This window comes from Trachypithecus francoisi, unplaced genomic scaffold (genome assembly GCF_009764315.1).
Source record: "Trachypithecus francoisi isolate TF-2019V2 unplaced genomic scaffold, Tfra_2.0 Lachesis_group7, whole genome shotgun sequence".
Classification (NCBI taxonomy): domain Eukaryota; kingdom Metazoa; phylum Chordata; class Mammalia; order Primates; family Cercopithecidae; genus Trachypithecus; species Trachypithecus francoisi.
Genome location: NW_022681472.1, coordinates 70,973,233 through 70,993,370, shown reverse-complemented (window position 1 = coordinate 70,993,370; position 20,138 = coordinate 70,973,233). Strand labels below are relative to the sequence as shown.

Sequence of the window (20,138 nt, the reverse complement as noted above, 5' to 3'; positions counted from 1 at the left end):
TGGAAAACTTGAAATGCTCCTAAATCTTACAGCTCATCTACGAAAGAAACGAGCAAGTAGTCTTTCCAAATTTGACAAAAATCTCTAATGTTTGCATAATACTACAATAGCATGTAAAGTTGAAATAAATACTTTAAGCTTTTAGTGACTGATATTGTTTGGCTCTGTGCCCCCACCCAAATCTTATGCGGAATTGTAATCCCCATGTGTCTAGGGAGGGAAGTGATTGGATTATTGGGGTGGTTTCCCCCATGCTGTTCTCATGATAGTGAGTGAATTCTCATGAGTTCTGATGGTTTTATAAATGGTAGTTTTTCCTGTGCTCTCACATGCTGTCTCTCATGTGCCACCATGTAAGATGTGCCTGCTTCACCTTCTGCCACGATTGTAAGTTTCCTGAGGCCTTCCAAGTCATGTAGAACTGTAAGTCAATTACACCTCTTTCTTTTATAAATTACCTGGTCTTGGGTAGTTCTTTATAGCAGTGTGATATTGGACTAACATGGTGATTATCCTCAACTTGCCGGAAGAAAGATTGTATTATCTATTGTCTTTATCAAAAGCTATTTTACAAAATTTTTGTCATATGAAGAGGTGATCAAAGAATGTGCAGCCAAAGCATTCAGGAAAAGTTATAGAGGTGTGTGAACATGTCAATTAATAAACATGGTGTATTATTTTTCTTTATTTTTATAAAGTTTGCAGTATTTCAAAACAGCTTTAAAAATTTGTTTTCAAGCAAGTACATAACATTTTTTAACCTAATTTTGTATTTTTAGCTTTGTATGCCCTTTCTTTAAATGTGGCCTCCCAAACTACACAACGCTCAGGCCTCACAAAACCTGGATCTGCCCCTTAGACTTGGGTTGAGGCTGTGCAGATGGAAAAATTGGACACATTTAGGGTGGATTTGGAAGGTAGAATAAATGCTTATAGGATTGTCTTATTTGAAGGACTAGAGCCCATTTCTGAAGGGTGAATGAGTTAAAACTGAGAAACACAGTCAGTCTTCTAAAGTTATACAACTTGGAACTGCGTAACTAGGATTTGAATCCACATGTGTGAGGCTCAGATGCCTCTGCTTACTGTCACATGCAAAGCATCATTTTCCTTAGGGTGGTTCTGAAGATTCATTTAGATGAGGTCTACAAGGTGTTTCACATGGCGTCTGGCATAGTGTTGAGTGTTCTTGGGGTGTTGTTATTATTCAGGTGATAAGAGGTTTATTCTTCACATGTGCATGGTTTTTTAAAATTGGGAAAATTTTCTCTGTCTATCTGCCAATCTCTCTGCAGGAGTCAGGCCACTTTGCTGTAGGTTTCCAGTTTTTCAGGGAATAAAGGAATCTCTTCATTGCTCCCTACTTGTTACTTGTCAGCCAGCCAGCGCCCAGTGCTAGGAGTGTCTGCTCACAAACAGCAGAGTCCTTTGGCTGACCGGCCTAGGAATGTCAGCAGAAACTGTATGTGCTCCATTTGGGGTGTTGGTGGTACCCTCAGTTTTAAAAGAGATAGGAGAAGAGAGTCATATGTTTCCTAATGAGGCAAGAACAGGATTAACCTTCAGGACTCTAAAGAGATTCTCAGATTACCTGATCCAGCTTGTTCCGAGTGTATCAGGCAGATTTAAGGTGAGCAGTGAGGTGGGATGAGTCTAATTTTTATATAGCAGGAGCATTCTCGGAGTGATTTGTTTCAATGTCTGACACTCTTCTAATGCTTTTTAGATTTCTCAATTCCTTCTGTAAAACTTATTTTTATCATCCGTTAAATGAGAATAGTAACATTTTATCTCTTTGGGAACTAAAATTTCATTAATGCTTTTATTTTCTAAGTGTTATCTTAATTAGTTCTTACTTTATCATCCAAACAGCCCCTAATCTTCTTTTTGTTTTACATTTTTATTCTTCATTTCAAGAGGTAAGAATTGAAGGCTTTCGGATAAGCAGACACATGCTTAAATGTGAACATGAGCTGTTTTTGCTGGGGGAAAATGTGAGCTCTAAAAACAGGGTGTTTTTCTTAATGTTCCATTCCATATCCATGTCGCAAGGACTACTGCTTCTGTTATCCCAGGCCACCACACCCTTAATTGATCATAATAAATCCTGTGGGCTCCCAGCTGCCAGTGGTTTGTCTGAAGAGATAGCAGCTACCCTTGTTAGTGTTTCATTTGCTGGTATTCTGCTTGTTGGCTTCTGCATTAGAATAGTGCCTGATACAGATTTCAGTTGTAATTTGAATTCTGTCCTTTAATTACTCTTTCTCCACCCCCTCTTAAATAAATGTGGCATCCTCACATAAGGGCTGGAGCGACTTCTTTTTCTTTCCTTCAGCAGTCCCACATCTCACTACCCAGAGTTCCATGTCATTTTGTCTCTGGGAAGTGAGACAAACCAACTGTGACTTTTTTCTTTCTGGGCCTCCCCAGTGCAGCACTAGAAATTACATAAGAGATGGGTCCATGAAAGCAAGAGGAATATTAAAAGAATTGAGAGATGATTCAGAATTAAAGAAGGATTCCATCAGAAGCGAGACATTTTTTGGACAGAACTTTATTTCTTGATTTTCTTCCCCTGGTGTAACTTTGTTTAAAACACATGATGAGATCAAGCAACATGGATTTTTAAAATAGCATTAAAAATTAAATTTTTATTGTTCAAATATTATGGTAGTAAGCAAGTTATTTTAGGAATTGAATAGTGAACTTCTGTTTTCAGACTGAGAGACCATTTGGTCTCTTTCTGGTTCAATACAAAAAAAAAAAGTTCATTTTTATATTGGTTCAGTACAAAAGTTCAAGACAATTCAATACAGAAATACAACATGTTTTTTTAACATTGAAGCTTTTATTTCTTGTCACTGAAAAGAATAAATCTGGTTCTGAATTTCTAATGAAATTATGTTTTTAATTTTCCCCATGCCTCTCTCTAAAAATGCACACAAACACCCTTACCTACGTCAACATCGTATCTGTATGCCCCTACAACTGTGTTTATATTTACAGAAACAAAATGTATGGCTTTTTCCCCTTTGGTCTGATATCAGTATTTATTTTATTTTATTTATTTATTTATTTATTTTTAGCTACAGCTGAATGAAAGCCCCAACAGGAACGAAAAGTCATGTCACTTTTCTTTTTTTAATGCAGTATGTGCAGACCGGCCATAGTGCTGCCTGCAGTCTCCATTCTGGTCCATGAGGAAATTAGGGAAGCCAGAGTTCTAGATCCCAATGATAAACATCCTCCCTTTTCCTGTGATAGTCTTAGTTCAAGTGTGATCACTTTAGGTGAATGTGGAAATGACAGTAGGTAATCTTGCAGACAATTTCTCAAGCTTTGCATCACTTCTTCCATAGAAAACAGGGGAAGTTTTCTTTGTCACTGCTTTTCATCTTATTAAATGCCTAGTGCTAGATTAATATTGTAATCTCTTAACCACAATAGGAGAATGAAGGAGTGGCCTGATTAATGCATAACTTATCATTTATTATGCCTTTGGCTCTGTCTCCCTCTTCTCCCTTCTAGCAACCTCCTCAGGACAAGCTCCTCCTCCTAAATTACTGTATCCAAACATTCGAGCCTGACCTACTTATTGAAGAACATCCCCAGAAATTTGATGCTGTAATTACTCCCAGAATTAGCAAAACAAAACAAAACAAAAACAAAAAAAACAAAAAAAAACTACAACAGAAAAGCCCAAACCCCCAAAGATAACTTGTTCATCCTACATCCCCTTATAGTAGCTGTTCAAAGTATAAGCAGAGAGTAGACTTTGATGAAGTGCTAGGCTTTTTTGTTTAAATAAACAAATAAATACATATATCTGTCCTTGCCACATCATCAGAAGCTTGATTTGATTTCACAGTGAATGCAGCTACACGCCTCAAGTGACTGCTTTTAAACAATTAAGTCCTGTCTCCACCTTAACATTTTATTCATTAGTCACCGTTGAACCTTTGTCCCTACTTGTCAGTATCTGAGAAAACATAACACTTTTAGATCAGGATGTGTACACATTCCCTGCATCACTATGATAATAGTTTCCTAACTCATGGCCAACCTGTCAAAATGGAAACTCCATATCATGGGTGGCGTTGAGAAATCTCATTCGAGCTATGTGTGGGTTACTCCGTTAGTCTGGATGAAATAGAAAGCAGAAATCTGGTTATAGATAGTGGATTTTTTTTTTCTTCAAATATCTGGGTATGTAACATCTTTTAGATTAGTGGTTTCCAGATTTTTAAATTATGGTCCAGTAAAAAGAAAAGAGTAAAAAATGTGAAGGGCCTCTATGGGACTGCCTCTTTGTTCTTTTGTCAAGTAAAAAAGTAACAAATTGTCTCTACTTTTGCCACCATTTCGTGAAAGGAAGGGTATCGAATACTAAAAAAGCCACAAAAGTCGTAATCTCAGATTCGAAGGGAATTCTTTTAAATAAATACTTTTAGCTTTGTTGAAAATGCACTGCCTGGTTTTCTCATTTCACTGTAGACCTGTGAGAACGCTGTGCTGGAACAGAACAGGTCTGAGACGTGCTCTGGGGATATGGCTCTGTGTGCATTTGGTTGCGTGACATCTCAGCAGAGACCCTGGATGTCTGTCTGTGTAGGAGTTTTACCTCCCTGTTTTTTTTTTTTTTTTTTCTTTTTTATCAGCATGTTGGGATGGTTGCTTTATATCTCATGTGTTTCTGCCTACTGGGTGTATCCTCACGTGGATGACTTTTAACTTCACGTTATTTCTCTGGGAAGATAACTATGCTTGTGGGCTTAGTGAAGATTACTCATTTTGAAATAGGATAGGCCTTACATTGATGTAGAGTAGGCAGTGACTTATGTGGCATGATTTGTGGGGTGCTGAAAAAGCTTGAAAATAATTCTTCAACTCAATTGACACACAGTGTAAAATCAAAACAGATTTTTATTTCTGGGGACTCCCCGGCAGCCCTTGTGGCTCCTTTTCTCTATCTACACACTTCCTTAGGTGATCCCTGTCATTCTGAAGGCTTTCAATACCGCTGTTATGCTGACAATCTGTTATTTTTTAAATTGACACAATATTTGTACATATTAATAGAGTAATTATTCTGATTTGATCATTGACAACCTGTTTTTGAAATGCATCTGTTTTTGAATGGGGCTGGGTGGGGGTTGTTTTTATCGACAGGTCATGAGATGTTTGCCATTGAAGGTGGTTTGTTACACACAGTTCTGAAGAAGAAGGGGCATGCCATAGCACACAGGGCCACACGGGCAACACCAGGGTCGGTCAGAAGGCAGAAGCAGCAAGAAGAATGGGCCGTAACCTTTACTGTGATTTTCATGGGAAGGAATGTGCAAGGCAGGGTAAGCAAGCTGAGCAGGTTTAGGATTAGACTGAGTAATTTCAGTGGACTCTGCAATCTAGGAGTGGTCTCTAGTTGTCTGCTATCTGGGCCTGGGTTGAATATGGCAGGGGAATATTGAGAGCTTTAAAAAGGAGGTAGTTGGAGGTGTGGGTTCTGGATTAGTTGGTTTGCATTTGAAAGGTGTGCTCCACAGGGAGTCATTTGGTATCTCTAGGGATTAGCTAGCCCTGGGAGGGGCAGTCTCTCCCTTGTCAGTGAGGCTGTGGAAGCCAGAGCATCAATAATACAAAAAATAAGAAAATAGAGTTACTTGGCATGGTCCCTTAGATGTTTCAGGGCATTTTAAAATTCACCTGCCATTCTGACTGGCATGAGATGGTATCTCAATATGATTTTGATTTGCATTTCTCTAATATTCTCTCTTATAAGTGGGAGCCGAACAACGAGAACACGTGGACACAGGGAGGAGAACAACACACACTCGGGGGGCGAGTGGAAGGAGAGCATCAGGATAAAGAGCTAATACATGTGGTGCTTAATACCTCGGCGACGGGGTGGTAGGGGCAGCAATTAATACCTCGGCGACGGGGTGGTGGGGCGGCAATTAATACCTCGGCGACGGGGTGGTAGGGGCGGCAATTAGTACCTAGGCGATGGGGTGGTAGGGGTGGCGAAATATCATGGCACACTTTTACCTATGTAACACACCCACATGTCCTGCCCATGTATCCTATAACTTAAAATAAAATAAAAATTAACCTGCCTTTCAGTTCTACCTCCAGAATATATCTTGTATTTATACACTGTTCATAGCCATTGCCACCATACTAGTCTAATTCAACACTTCTTATCTCATCTTTAGACTTCCAATCTTCTCAATGTGGAGAAGACACAATGACGACTATGACGACTAACAATCATTAAACAATCTAAAAAAAGGAACGAATGAATATAAATGCTATAGAAGTGTAAACACTATCCTATTCTTCCATTCTTCTTAATCCCCCACCATCACTATCCTGCAGCACAGGACATAATTTATTATGCAGTTACATGCTAGAGTAAACCTTTAGTAATATTAAGTAGAGCATGTCACTTCCTTACTTCAAACTCTTTAGAGTTGTAACATTTCCAACATGTGCATAATCAAACCCTCCTTCCTATCATGGGCTAGGATTCCCACAGGATATGACGGCTGTCTAGCTTTCTAACCTCATTTCAGGCCACCTTCACCCTCACTCATTATGCATCATAGCCTCTTTGAGGTTCTAGAACATTCTAAACCCTTTCCTAAGGAAGTTGGCAATTGCTGATCACTCTGTGCAAGTTTCCTCCTAGGCTTTCTGTGTGTGTCTCCTTGTCTTATAGTATCTACTTAACAATCATCTCTTTAAAGAAGACTTCTCTGATCATCCTCTGTAACTACACCCCTCTGTCATATATAATATCAAGTTTCTTTCTTTTATAATGTTTATATTGATGTCTGTTTATTCATTGTTGGTTTGTTGTTTATTGTGTCTTCTCTGCATGAATGTAAGCTCCAGGAGGGCTGACCCTCATCTGCCTTTTTGTTATTATAGTCCTATTACCTAGTAGAGCCCCTTACCTAGAATAGAGGTTTGATTAATGTTTTCTGGAAAAATAAATTGTTTGCATAGGCACTCTTTTCTCTCACAACTCCTTCAAAGTTCAAGGCACATCTCTTAAGAAGACATAAAATCATAGTGAAAATTAGTTTATCAGTTTATCCCGATTGCATAAAAACAATATAAGCCCAGAGAGTGGGAGGAAGAAGAATGAAAGCTGGCCAGATTTATACAAAATGTATGAAGGTATGAAGAAAAACTCATGTTGAAATGTCTGTTTTGTGAGTTTTAGGGTTTTCCTTTAAGCTACCATTTCTTAAAAATATACTGTGTACCAGGCTGTGCTAAATATTTTTAAATATCACTTATTCATCACAATAACTATACAAAGTAGGTATTCTTCTCCTGATATTACAGATAAGGTTTATGAGGAGGATTTGTAAGATGACAAGTTTTATCTGGTTCCTAATGTAGTGTACTCCATAAAAATAGGAGAGTGTAAGCTCTGAAGCCACAGAGTGAGCATTTTCATTTCTCACTGCACCACGACTAGCTGTGTGACTTTGAATATATTACTTAGCCTCTTTAAAAACTGTTTTCTTGGCCAGGCACAGTAGCTCACACCTGTAACCACAGCACTTTGGGAGGAAGAGGAGGGTGGATGGCTTGAGCCCTCCTTCCCAGGAGTTTGGGACCAGCCTGGGAATCATGGTGGGAGCCCTTCTCTACAAAAAACACAAAAATTAGCTGGGTGTGGTGGTGTGCACCTGTAGTGCCAGTTACTGGAGAGGCTGAGGTGGGAGGATCACCTGAGCCTGGGAGGTCGAGGCTTATTTTAAGTTCTGGGATACATGTGCAGGACATGCAGGTATGTTACATAAGTAAATGTGTGCCATGGTGTTTTGCTGCATCTATAATGAACACATTAATAACAGCTAAAGGATCAACCTCATTTGCGATCACATTTAAAGATAATGGCTCCTCTCAATTTCTGTTCTTTGAACTTTTTACAGTATGATTTTGATATTAGGGTTGAAAAAGATTTCAGTTGTTCTCTCTCCTCCTTTCAATTGCCCTTACCTCCTGCCACTGTGCAGGTTACATAAAATTTCTTTTAATCATCTATTTCCTAAGTGTTTGTCCAAATTTGTTTTATGGGAACTCAAGTAATGTAGCTGCTCCTTCTCCTTTAGCAGCCAGCTCCAATGGTCAGCAAGGATTGCCTGATGCCATGCCTTCATTTTCTCTTTCATAATGCAGTCCTAGTACTCTTAACCAACACCCTTTGCATTATCCAAAGTAATTCATTTCTTTCCCTCATGTTCACACCCTTTAGGTATTTGTAGACTGTTATCATGACCCCTCCACCTTTAATTGTCACTTAGTCAGGTTATACTTATTTCGTCTTTTCATCTCTCCCGGTAAGTCCATTCCCCCAGGCCTGTAATCATTTTGTTACTTTCTTTTGAGTCCTTTCCAGTTTACTGCCTCTTTCTGGAAATAAGGCTCCTAGAAATGACCAATCACCACAAATGTATTCTCTGTAGAGCTCCTTGGAGCCCCAGAACTGCTTGGTTCGAGAAATGATACTTCACCAAGCCAACTTCACAATGAGATAGTGCATTTAAAGCACATGTTGGCTGGGCGCGGTGGCTCATGCCTGTAATCCCAGCACTTTGGGAGGCCAAGGCAAGCAGATCAAGAGGTCAGGAGATCGAGACCATCCTGGCTAACATGGTGAAACCCCATCTCGACTAAAAATACAAAAAAGTAGCCGGGCATGGTGGCACGTGCCTGTAATCCCAGCTACTCTGGAGGCTGAGGCAGGAGAACTACTTGAACCCAGGAGGCGGGGGTTGCAGTGAGCCAAGATCATGCCACTGCACTCCGGTCTGGGCAATAGAGCGAGACTCCATCTTAAATAAATAAATAAATAACAAATAAAAATAAAGCACGTATTGCATTCTACTTTGTATTTGCTTTTGTACATGACTAATTGTCTTCCTAGATTTCAAGTTCCTTAAGAGAAGCAATCACGCACAATTTACTTTTTTTGGATGGATAAATGCCTTAAACCTTGGCTGCATATTGGAATCACCTGGTGCTCTTTAACAACTTACTGACACCTGGCTCCCCTCCCCAGGCATTCTGAGTTAATTAATATGGGATGTGACTTGGGTATCAGAATTTTTTTAAAACTCCCTAGATGATTCTAATGTGCAGCAAAGTTTGGGAACCACACTTTAAAAACAGGTGCTTAGTAAGTATTTGGCAGGTGAAGGAACAAATGAATACTGTATCTTTTCATCAATTAACACCTCCAAGTATCTCCAAGGGTAATTGTCTCCCAGCTTCCTGCTACTAAATAAGATTTATCTGTGTTTTATATTGATACTTCAAACTTTTCCAGGTCACCACTCATTGAATGAGTTTTTGTCAGAATTTCTAAAAGTCTTAGAGCAATTTTATCATGTGTCTGGCCTCTGCTTTCTGACAGCCTTCTCAGTTTAATAGAGCTCTCACATTTAAGTATCTCATTTTACATCCTTCCGTGTACTTGTGAATGAAATATCAGAACTGTTCTTCCCCACCTTTTTTCCATGCATTCTTTGCTATAGCACTCAGAAACCCAATGAAGACCTACTTTATTGAAATGGCTATAAGCTTTTGCAGTAATTTTCTCTGGCAAATTTTAATTCAAGAGCACACGCCTATCCAGATGAAATTAGGTAATTCATATTAGATAGAATTTAAGGATGCAGTTTAGCATATTCAAAAATATTGTGTCAATTCAGTAATAGATTTAAATAAATTAATAGACTATACTTTTTAGACCAGTTGTAGGTTTACTAAAAATTCAACAGAAAGTACAGAGAATCCCCATAGAGTTTTCTTTTTTCTGTCTTATCTGGGATGGAAGCTCAAGCATCATATTCAGGAAAATGTCCTTTGGATCTTTGGCTGACGCTCTAAATAGTAAATGTTACATAGGAAAGTAGTAAAGGTTACAAGAATATGAAATTGTACTGTGTTGGATTTTTAATTATAATGATTAGAAAAATGGGGTTTACCCGGTATGATAAGGAGTTTATTCTTTTTTTACGTGGCTCCTTCAAATATTTTCACTTTTAGTACAATCAAAAAGAAGACAGCCAAAATGCAACTCCCACAGCAAGACCGCACGAAACCAGCATTCTTATCCTAACTAAGAAGGCTTCCTTTTAGGGATAGCTGAGTTGCTGAAAGACAGACAGGTCTCTAGAATGTGGGGCAAAGAGATCATCACCAAAGGAGCAGCCTGTCAGAACAAGCAATTGACCTTTAGTAGCTATACATTCTTGTCTTTACCACTGTAGAAATTCTTTCCTTGGGGCTTGCACAAGACTAAAAGGCCTGCAGGTAGCTCTAATTCATTATTTCTTTGTCTTCTACATCCTGCTTTTACCAAACACAGACAGTTTGAAAAATCAAAGAAAACATATACTTACCGATTTTCTCAGCCCATCATGGTAATATGTTTGAGGTCGGAGAAAGGTCTGGGTTTTGATTAACCCCAATAATGAACAGAAAGGAGAGAAGCAGGTCCAAAGAGATTCTCACTCAGCAGCCCATAGCACCAGAAAAATGATTTTCAGAAGTGAAGGCTCCAAGTAACCAGTTGTCCAATTACTTTCATTTTATAAAAGGGAAATAATAAAGTATGTGAGAATGACATCTTTATTAAAACTTATGAAGCCATATTCAGTAACTTTCCTGTGGCTAAAACTCTGTTTTCTTAACATTTCTATTAGTCAGTCAGGTATTCATCTACATGCTTTATCAAGCCACATAAGAGACCTGAAGCACTGTATATCTTCAGACTTAGAATATTTCTTGAATTCTTCCACCATTATGGTAAAAAGTGCAGACGACAAAACTTTTCAGGATGCTTGCCAAAGGAAAACATCATAGTAACCTCTCAGTTGACATATTTCACTAATGCAAAATTTGTTAATAATCAGAAAGAAACCATTCTAAAACATTTTCGTTCTAAAGGCAATAAATGAAATACAGCAAAATCTCAGGTATTGGCAATTGGTGTATGGTGGTGGATACTATAGCACATTTTTGAGAAAGGACTTTTGGATAGCTTTCATCTATGAAGTTGTCATTTTAACAAAAGCAAGGGTGAGTTCATTAAATTTTGTTTACTAACCCAGTAAAAGCAGAAAAAGTTTATATTTCATACCATCTAAAGAGTGGTTCGGGGACTCTCTGCCTGGGTCTAACCCTAAACCCACTGCAGTAGGGTCTCTTTTGGTGGTATCGGGGTGGGGAGGAGCAGAAGTTGGCATTATAAACATGATCCCTAGCTGATTCTTAGATGCCTTGGAATTAATGTGTTTGCCAAACACTGAATGGGATGGGTCACAGTATGCTCTGTTCATTTTGCTTGCTAATTGTAAATTGAAACAGAAAATGTAAATTAGAACTACAGAAAATCTGGTAGTGAATTCTCCTATGCTGAAAATTCAGCTTTAAATAATTACAGACATAAAGACTCCAAAATCTTTGCCTTTAATATTTTAGCTCTTGAGCTAGCATGGATTCCAGACAATGAAAAAGGAAAAAGAATTAAAGGCAAACACTTTGGATAAAATTAATTCCCTAATGGGGAAAATGGAATATAATTAAATTCAGATCAACATTGCAGTTAAAGGTGCTTATTAACTGAAGTTTACTATAGATGCTTACATTTAAGCTAAAAATTCAGTTCTGTTGTTTGAGTTCAGTTCTTTTTAGTTCCTCTCTCCCACTCTTTTAGAAAGATCTGGTTAAAAACGTTTCAGGTATTGTTAAGGAGAAATAGCTCAATCTGTTATACCTAACCGATTTTACTTTTTTCCTCATGGAAGTAATACTACTATAGAATCTGACTGAATGAAATTCCTGCCTATTCCTGCCTCAGTGGGTCACAGACAACACTAAAAATAAGAACAATGCAGGCAAAATTACAGGGGGTTATTTATTCTCATTTAAGAGACAAAAAGATTCTAAGCAATTCAAATGCACCCAGTACATTGTATATTCATTTCAACCATCTTGCCATTGATTAAAACAGTTCAGAAACTTCAATTTTGAATTTTTTTGCTAAGACCAAGTGAGTTTATTTGAATATTTTCCAGGGTGGCAAATCTTTATAATTTGAAAGTGGCTTTGATTTGGGGGAATGACCTGATGATGCGGTCATCCATTTTAACACCTCTTTAACTGATCAAAAACTACATTGCAACTCTAAAATAATGAAACTGATTTTCCTCTATGATTCATAAATGGGTTCCAAAGGTGATTCCAAAAACAAAATTCTACTAATACTTTGAGCTTAAACAGTATTACTGTGATTGACAAGGAATTTAATGTGACAAAGGTGAAATAACCCTGGTCATGGAGTATAAGAACTCACTTAAATTGTAGCTCTGAAACTATTACCTGTGAAACTTTAAGCAGCTTACTTGCTCAAAGTTTCATTTTTCTCATTTCCAAAATGAAAATTAAAACAAGCTAAGCCATAGGTTACAGTAAGAACTAAATAAAATACATGAGATAGTGCTTTATTAAATATAAATACAAATATGTTGTTATTGATAAGCGTTATTTATTTCTGAGCTGTTTCTTTTGAAGAACAGCTCAGCTTGGATGAATGAGTTTTTCTGTCTTAAAGGGGTTCATATTTTGGTGGTTACTATTCAGTTACATATTAGTAACTATGTTTATTTAAGCAAATATTATTTATTATATATTCTTTAAAGTAGATTTACAAAAATCTCCATTTGGCAGCACTTTGGTCTCTCCTAGAAGATGCTGAAAAATAATAAAACAAATTTTTAAATATGGAATCTTAAGTCTTCCATATTTGTTTTTATACAAGTAAATTGGAACATTGAATTTCACTACTCAAGGCTTTGAGGAGCTAGTGTTTGTAATGAAGAACTGGTAAGTTAAGTGTGAGATATAAATATTTTTGATGAAAATACTGTATTTATACCTTCACCCTAAATTTCAAAAATAATTCTTAAAAGACAAATTTTAATAATCTTAACTTTTAGTAATTATCATGTTTTTAAAGAAAATCAATCTAACCATGTGTGATAATGGGAAAACGACATTATTAGTAATCATAATCCACAGAAAATTTTTGAAGCATTTCAGACAATTTTCTTCCCCATACATTTTTTTATAAGTGGAATTGGCTGATTTTTTATAAGTGGAATTGGCTGATTTAATATGAATCTTTGCTACCTATTCTTTTCTATATCACATCAAAGTTTTCAAATCCAATGAACGAAAAGAAGGCCAAAAGAGGTTTGTTATCTCCCCAAGTAAAAAGCTTAGCCCTGAATAATTTTGGTGGCCTCTTTGAGATATCAAAAAGATTTTGACAATGTTAAATATAATGCTGAAAGCCTCAGTACGTTCTCTTAATTCTTCCCTGTTTCATCTTGACATTACATGTCTAGTTCGGCCCTAGCTTTTGGGTAAGAGTTCAAGTGATATGGTTAAACTCTTAACCCTCAACAATGATGACTTTTCTACAAAGATACTTTGACACCATGGTCACAAGCCCTACACATTTGATTAAGGTAATGACAAAAGCCACAGGATGGCATGAAGGAAGACCTTCAGGCTACAGATTAGGATAATATCATACAGTTAACAACGCAACATATTTCAAATGCTCACGAATACCTTCTGAAGATTAATTCTGCATTAAATCTGTTTTTCAACCTTGGCCACAAAACATCTTATTCTTTAGAATTCGTTTTCCCCATCTTGCAGTCTCCTGGGCTTATTTCACAAGAATCGAAGTCAGAGACTCCCATGTGGAATCCATGCTTGTATCCCAAGTCAACAAAAAGTGAATCCAACATATTACTACTTATCTTTAAAGGAAGGAAACCATCATTTTAACCAGACATTTAAGAAGATATATATATTTTTTCTATCTAATCTAAAACCAGGAACAAGACAATGGAATGTATTGAGCTAATTTAAGAAATTACTTCAAAAATAAATAGATGGGTCAAAAAACGGCCTGCTGTATTAAACTTTAATGCTTAACTTTCCATATACATTTGTAGTTCTTTGTCAGGTTGAAAAATATATAGGTATATGTATACATATATATACACACACATATATATAAAATATATATTATATTTCATTAATTTTTGTTTTCTTTTTAAGATATTTTAAAAGAACGGACTGTATTTTATTATCTTTTTGTCACTGGTGGCTTACCCAAACACACACAATAAATGCTCATTCTTTTGTTGAACTCATGTTTGTGTGAAGCTTTGAAAGGGTACCAGTGAAGTTTCCTTGTCTCTGAATACCAATCTAAATACAGCATTTTCTGTCAACTCTGGGAGAGAGCTTTTTTTTTAAGCCTTCGTCAGTCTACATTTTAGTAAGTCTTGACAATGGTAGCAATGAATATCGAGTACTTAGTTTGTGCCAGGTTCTGTGCTAAGTCCCTCACCTATATTATTAAATCTTGTTAACCCTTTGAAATGTAAAGCACGGTTATTACTCCCATTATTCAGAAGAGAGAGTGAAAATTTGAATATCATGTTCAAAGTTACTCAGCTAGAAAGCTACAGAGTCTGGGACTGTCTGTCTCCAAACTGCCTTGCAACTTAAGCATTGGCAGACACAGGATATCAGTGAGAGCTCAGCTTGCTGATAAGAAGATTAAAAAAGTGCCAAAGATGTTAATCTTCATGGTTTTGTTCACGCCACCCTGGAATCTCCCCCGACTCCACAGCCATGCTGAGAGCCCACTGGGGGAAATAAATAGATTCATCTTTTCCTGGCATTGCCCTTTCCTACCTCTGGAAGCCCCATCCTGCTGCTTCTCTCCTTCAATGCTCTTTGGGCTTCTGCTCCTGGATCTTTGCTCTGCCGGCTTCATGAAGGCAGCTCCACACAGCAGTGATGTCAGACTCCCATGGTGATTAATGCTATTCTGTGGACTCCTAGAATTCTAGAAAACTTGTATGTACCAGTTGGGGTGATTTTAATCTCTGCGAATCTAGTCTAGGTCTCTCTAGGTCTAGTGAGTGGACTCTTCCATTCTATCCATTTACTTCCGTGACTCTGCCTGCTGTTTTAAAGCTGTTCTTACCTTAGCTCTACAATCTCTTTACAGACATTTCTCCTCCCTCTCGTTACATTCAAGCTTGATGCTTCTCTGAACATGCTCCCTATCATGAACATGAAGCTTCCCTCTTTCCCTTCCTGCTGATGGACAATTTAACCACATAGCAATTTTCAGGCATGAAACAGTTTAGATGGGACCTAGTAAGGGGTTAGTAGCACAGGCTACAGCGCTTGCCTGCATCACACAGCCAAATTACCTGCCGTGCAGTAACTGCTTTGTTTATGGAACAGCAGGTACTATCTTTGCTTTTTCTGGCAGTCTTTATTTGCCAGGGCTTTCCCCAGCGTCTCAGAAGTACAAATTCCTACTAGAATAAACCCTTGGAAGGGAACCCAAATTTACAAACCTGATTTTTAAATGATCCAGTTTGATTGCTTGTACTGTACATTTAAAACACAGACCTTTTGGGAAAATAAGCTTCATGAATATTCACTTCTCTTTTGCAGATTCAGATGCCTCATTGAGCTGCTACGCACTTGACTTCTAGAGAAAACAAATGGAAATTAGTTGATGCATTTTGTCAGGATGGACAAGTTCTTCTACCTTTTTTTTTTTTAAAAAAAAAAACTTCTTCAATGTCTCCAGCTTTCTTTATTTTTTGTTCTTTCAGGCGTTCTTCCTGGAATCAGAGGCAATTTTGAAGTGATTCTAAATTTAGATTTTCATACTCAGCAAAGCTAGACGCTACATTTTTGCATATGTGAGGTAGAATAAAAGTCTCTAAAAGTTGCCTGTGGCATACGTACTATCCCATTTAAACCTGAGGATCAGGTCTACATCGATGATTTCTGTAGTTGTCACATGGTCCACAGAGGTTCTGACGGGCCTTCTGAACCGTCCTCAGTCTAGCTCTGCATGGGACAATGCCTGGCTGGGTATTGAGGGCAAGGCACTTTGTCATCTCAGGGTTATTTTGTCTCTGTTCTGTAACCTGGGTTATTCTTCACATACTTTTTATTATTTTTATTTTACTTTTACCTACAAGGAATGAGATTATAATGAACAGTAGGAATGAGTTTGAAGGAATCAGGAGATGTGTGGACGGTGAATACAATGAAAGTTGCCCTTTTGTGTTGGTAATGGGAAAGTGGAGTGAGGGATTTTGAGTTCATTGGTTAGAAGTTTCAGGACATTTCTAGCACAGCCCACACCCTCTCTGAGTTCCTGTCTAGTAGGAACATTCCCATTCACCGTACCACACGGCCACTCTATGTTCTTCATGTTCTTCACTCACTTTGTCCTGCAACTCCTCTTTATTTTTTTTTGACAGAGTCTCACTCTGTTGCCCAGGCTGGAGTGCAATGGCATGATCTCAGCTCACTGCAACCTCCGCCTCCCGGGTTCAAGTGATTCTCCTGCCTCAGCCTCCCGAGTAGCTGGGACTACAGGCATCCACCACCACACCTGGCTAATTTTTTGTATTTTTAATAGAGACAGGGTTTCACCGTGTTATCCAGGATGGTCTCAATCTCCTGACCTCGGATCTGCCCACCTTGGCCTCCGAAAGTGCTGGGATTACAGGCGTGAGCCACCGTGCCCAGCCTTATGCTTTCTTCATCAAAGTCTCCTACTTTCTTGATTCCTTGCTTTACTCAAATACATACATTAAACAGCAGAGTCATTAGTTCGCTGCTGCAAGTTGCCCAATTCTGTGGGCCATGAGGAAGTGCTGCACTTCTTTCTGTCACTTGGACCTGATGAGACACGATTATTTGCTATATTTCTCCAATAGCATGTTATTAATAAAATCATGATCTTCCTGATTATGTCTGTAACCAAGAAGGATATTTGGTCAGCAACAGAACACCGTAGATTTTTAAAATTTTAATTTATAGACTTTTTTTGATTTTTAAAAATTTAATTTATAGACTTTGGCGCTCATGTGCAGTTGTGTTACATGGATGTATTGCATAGTGGTGAAGTGTGGGCTTTTAGTGTATCCATCACCTAAACAGTGTACATTATACCCGGTAGGTACCCCCCTTCCACTCTACCACCCTGTGGAGTCTCCTGTATCTATTATTTTACTCTGTATTTCCATGTGTACCCACTGTTTACCACTTCTAACATGCAGTTTTTGACTTTTTGTTTCAAAGTCATTTCACTTAGGGTAATGGCCTCCAGTTCTATCCATGTTGCTGTAAAAGATACGATTTCATTCTTTTTTATGACTGAGTAGAATTCCATGGTATGGAGATACACACACACACACACACACACATACACACACACACACACATACACATCTAGATATCTAGATCTATACAGATGTATGTGTACATGTACACATATCTAGATCTATACATATATACCACACATTAAATCCAACCATCCCTTGATGCACACTTAGGTTGATTCCATGACTTTGCTGTTGTGAATAGTGCTGCGATAAACATATGAATGCAGGTATCTTTTTAGATCAAATGATTTCCTTACCTTCAAGTAAATACCCAGTGGTGGGTTTGGTGGATTGTAGTCCTATTTTTAATTCTTTGGAAGCCTCCACACTGTTTTCCATTGAGGTTTCAGTAATTTACATTCCAACCAGTAGTGTATAAGTGTCTGCTTTTCTCCACAACCTCACCAACATCTGTGTTTTTTTTTTTTTTTTTGTTTTGTTTTTTTACTTTTTAGTAATAGCCATTCTAACTGTACAAGATAATTTTTCAAATCAGAAACATGTTTCAACATCCCTGTTCAGTGTTCCTCAGATATTAAGAAAGGTGATCACTGTAACTGTGCCAGAGCTGTGACCATCTTCATTCACTTCATCTGCTGTGAAATAAGAGGCACGAGTGATGGCCACAGGCATAACATTCCTTGAAAGGTGACATGCTTAATCCTAGAAATGGGGGACATGCATTGTCCTTACTGATGGAAACATGTCTCTATGGTGACCCTGGTGAAGGGAGGTGGCTGAGGATGGCTGGGGAAGTGTCTGAGTATTAATGCCTCAAACAAGCCTGAAGAAATGGAATGATGCCCCAGACACTTGGAGCCAATCTCAGTCAGAGGAACAGTGTTGTGCAAGTTCTGAATGGAAGATGCCTCAAAGGCCTCTAGGAACAAACAGAATTTCCTCTTCTATAAGCCCTGGAGATTAACAGCATGCCTGGATCAGTAGACTGGGAGCCAGAGTACAAATGTGGGTCTGGCATTGTCATTCCATCCCTGGTGATTGATCTCTGTGATGTTCCCTTTGCTGAGATGGCCCCTAAGTTAAAAGAGGCAGAGTTCTTTGGACAAAGACTCAGATTCACCAGCACCAGGTATAACTGGCCTTTGATATGGGGGCAAATCTGAGTTCATTCTCACTCCATCACCTGCTGGCTGTGCAGCTTTGAAAGCATTCCTTAACCTCTCTGTGCTATTGTTCCCACTTCTGTAAAGTGAGAATAATGATCTCTGTGTACTAGGCTTGCCGTCGTCGTTAAGTCACAAGGAGGCAGGCTCGGTGTTTGACCCTCTGTGTTTAGATCTTAGTTCAGCCACTTGTCGGCTGTGTGTGATGTTGGCATCTGTCTCTAATGCTTAGTCTCCTCGTGTGTGAAAAAGGAATGATGACTGTATCTCCATTGTGGGGATTTTCCAAGGATAAAACGTACCAGTCCATGTAATGCTTTAACCCTGGAATTTTTTCAGCCAATGCTCAATAAACCTCAGTCATTATTAACCCAAACAATATTAAGGGCTGGGCTCATAGCCGGTGCTTACTACAGGTTAGTTTTTCTATCTTTAAAAGACTCTCCATTGAGGGGCTTATTTATCTATTTATTTATTTATTGCCTGCTAATAAAAACTTTTCTGACTAGGGAACTTCTTATAGATGCTAAGTTTGCCTTTGCTTAAGAGAATACATACTTTCTCCCTTGAAACTTTGTGACTCTTTTTCTGTGGGAGCCTCAGAGGTCAGCATCATTTTGGGATACGGAACTCTTTGTCCTAGATATTCTCGCACAAAAAAGAGGACAGGCCATGACTGATTTTTACCAGCAGTTAAAGAGAATTGGCACAAAGATTTGGGAGGTACGACAGGAAGAAGCACAGGCTGGAATCAGAAGGGATGGGTGGAATCTCAGCATCACCCTCTTTTTAGCTGTATGGCCTTAGGCTACATTTTTTTCTTTTTTTAAAAAATTAACCATCTATTCATTTGGAGAACTATAATGAAAATAATGCTTATATGAAAGGCTGATCAAATGAAATCATTGATGTGAAAAGTTCCTGTATTCTACAAACTATAAAGCACCATCCACAGACATTGGAGGAAATAAAAATCAAAAGGAAGTTATTTCTGTAGCTTTAAGTTTCCAGAATAGAATAATTTTGGAGACAAAAGGACAAATCAGCAGCATCGTTTTAATGAGTTGTGTTAACACAGCAAATTGCTTGCTTAAAGGAACTTTTTTTCTAGAAAGCAAGGGCAAAGATCAGAAAAAAATAGGATTTAATTTTGGTTACTGCTAAACTGCTTCTATAATTAAACCTTATATTATGATATATTGCATTTTAGAGACAGATCATGGGCAGGTATTTGGAATTTAGTGCAATTTCAACATTCCAAATAGGTCATACCATAAAACTTTAGGTACACAGAAGCAGACAGTGAGGAATGACATTTGATATGGATTATTCCCTGTATGATGTCATGGCTATGGAAAAACATAGCTACATAACATTTCATTTCTTAGGTTGAGGGTATATAGAAATTGTTGCTAATAGCATGGACTTTTGGAGTGCAGTAGATGTTTTGATGCTTGCCAAATATTTTCAGGATTCCATATCCTGGACATAGAGTAGTAAGACTGCAGTTCCTGTTCTCTTTCCATTTGCCCACATCATTTGTTTTGTCCAAAGAGATGTGAGGAGAAGTTACTCTGGGCCACAGAATTTTAATGCATTGTTTTAGCAGCGACTAACCTAACTTATATCTTCCATCATTCTATCAATGATAAAAGAAAATAAAGTCTTTGGGAGGCTGAGGCGGGCAGATCATGAGGTC

At 38.1% G+C, this 20,138-nt stretch overlaps 1 long non-coding RNA gene across 1 annotated transcript in view; it reads left to right on the top strand.

Annotated features, from left to right (window-relative positions):
* LOC117079226 overlaps nucleotides 1-15,865 on the top strand; it is a 98,137-nt gene extending 82,272 nt beyond the window's left edge. Inside the window, exon 2 of the long non-coding RNA XR_004435325.1 lies at nucleotides 15,583-15,865. This is a non-coding gene — a long non-coding RNA (uncharacterized LOC117079226). The remainder of the gene's footprint in view (nucleotides 1-15,582) is intronic.
* Nucleotides 15,866-20,138: the final 4,273 nt, after the last annotated feature.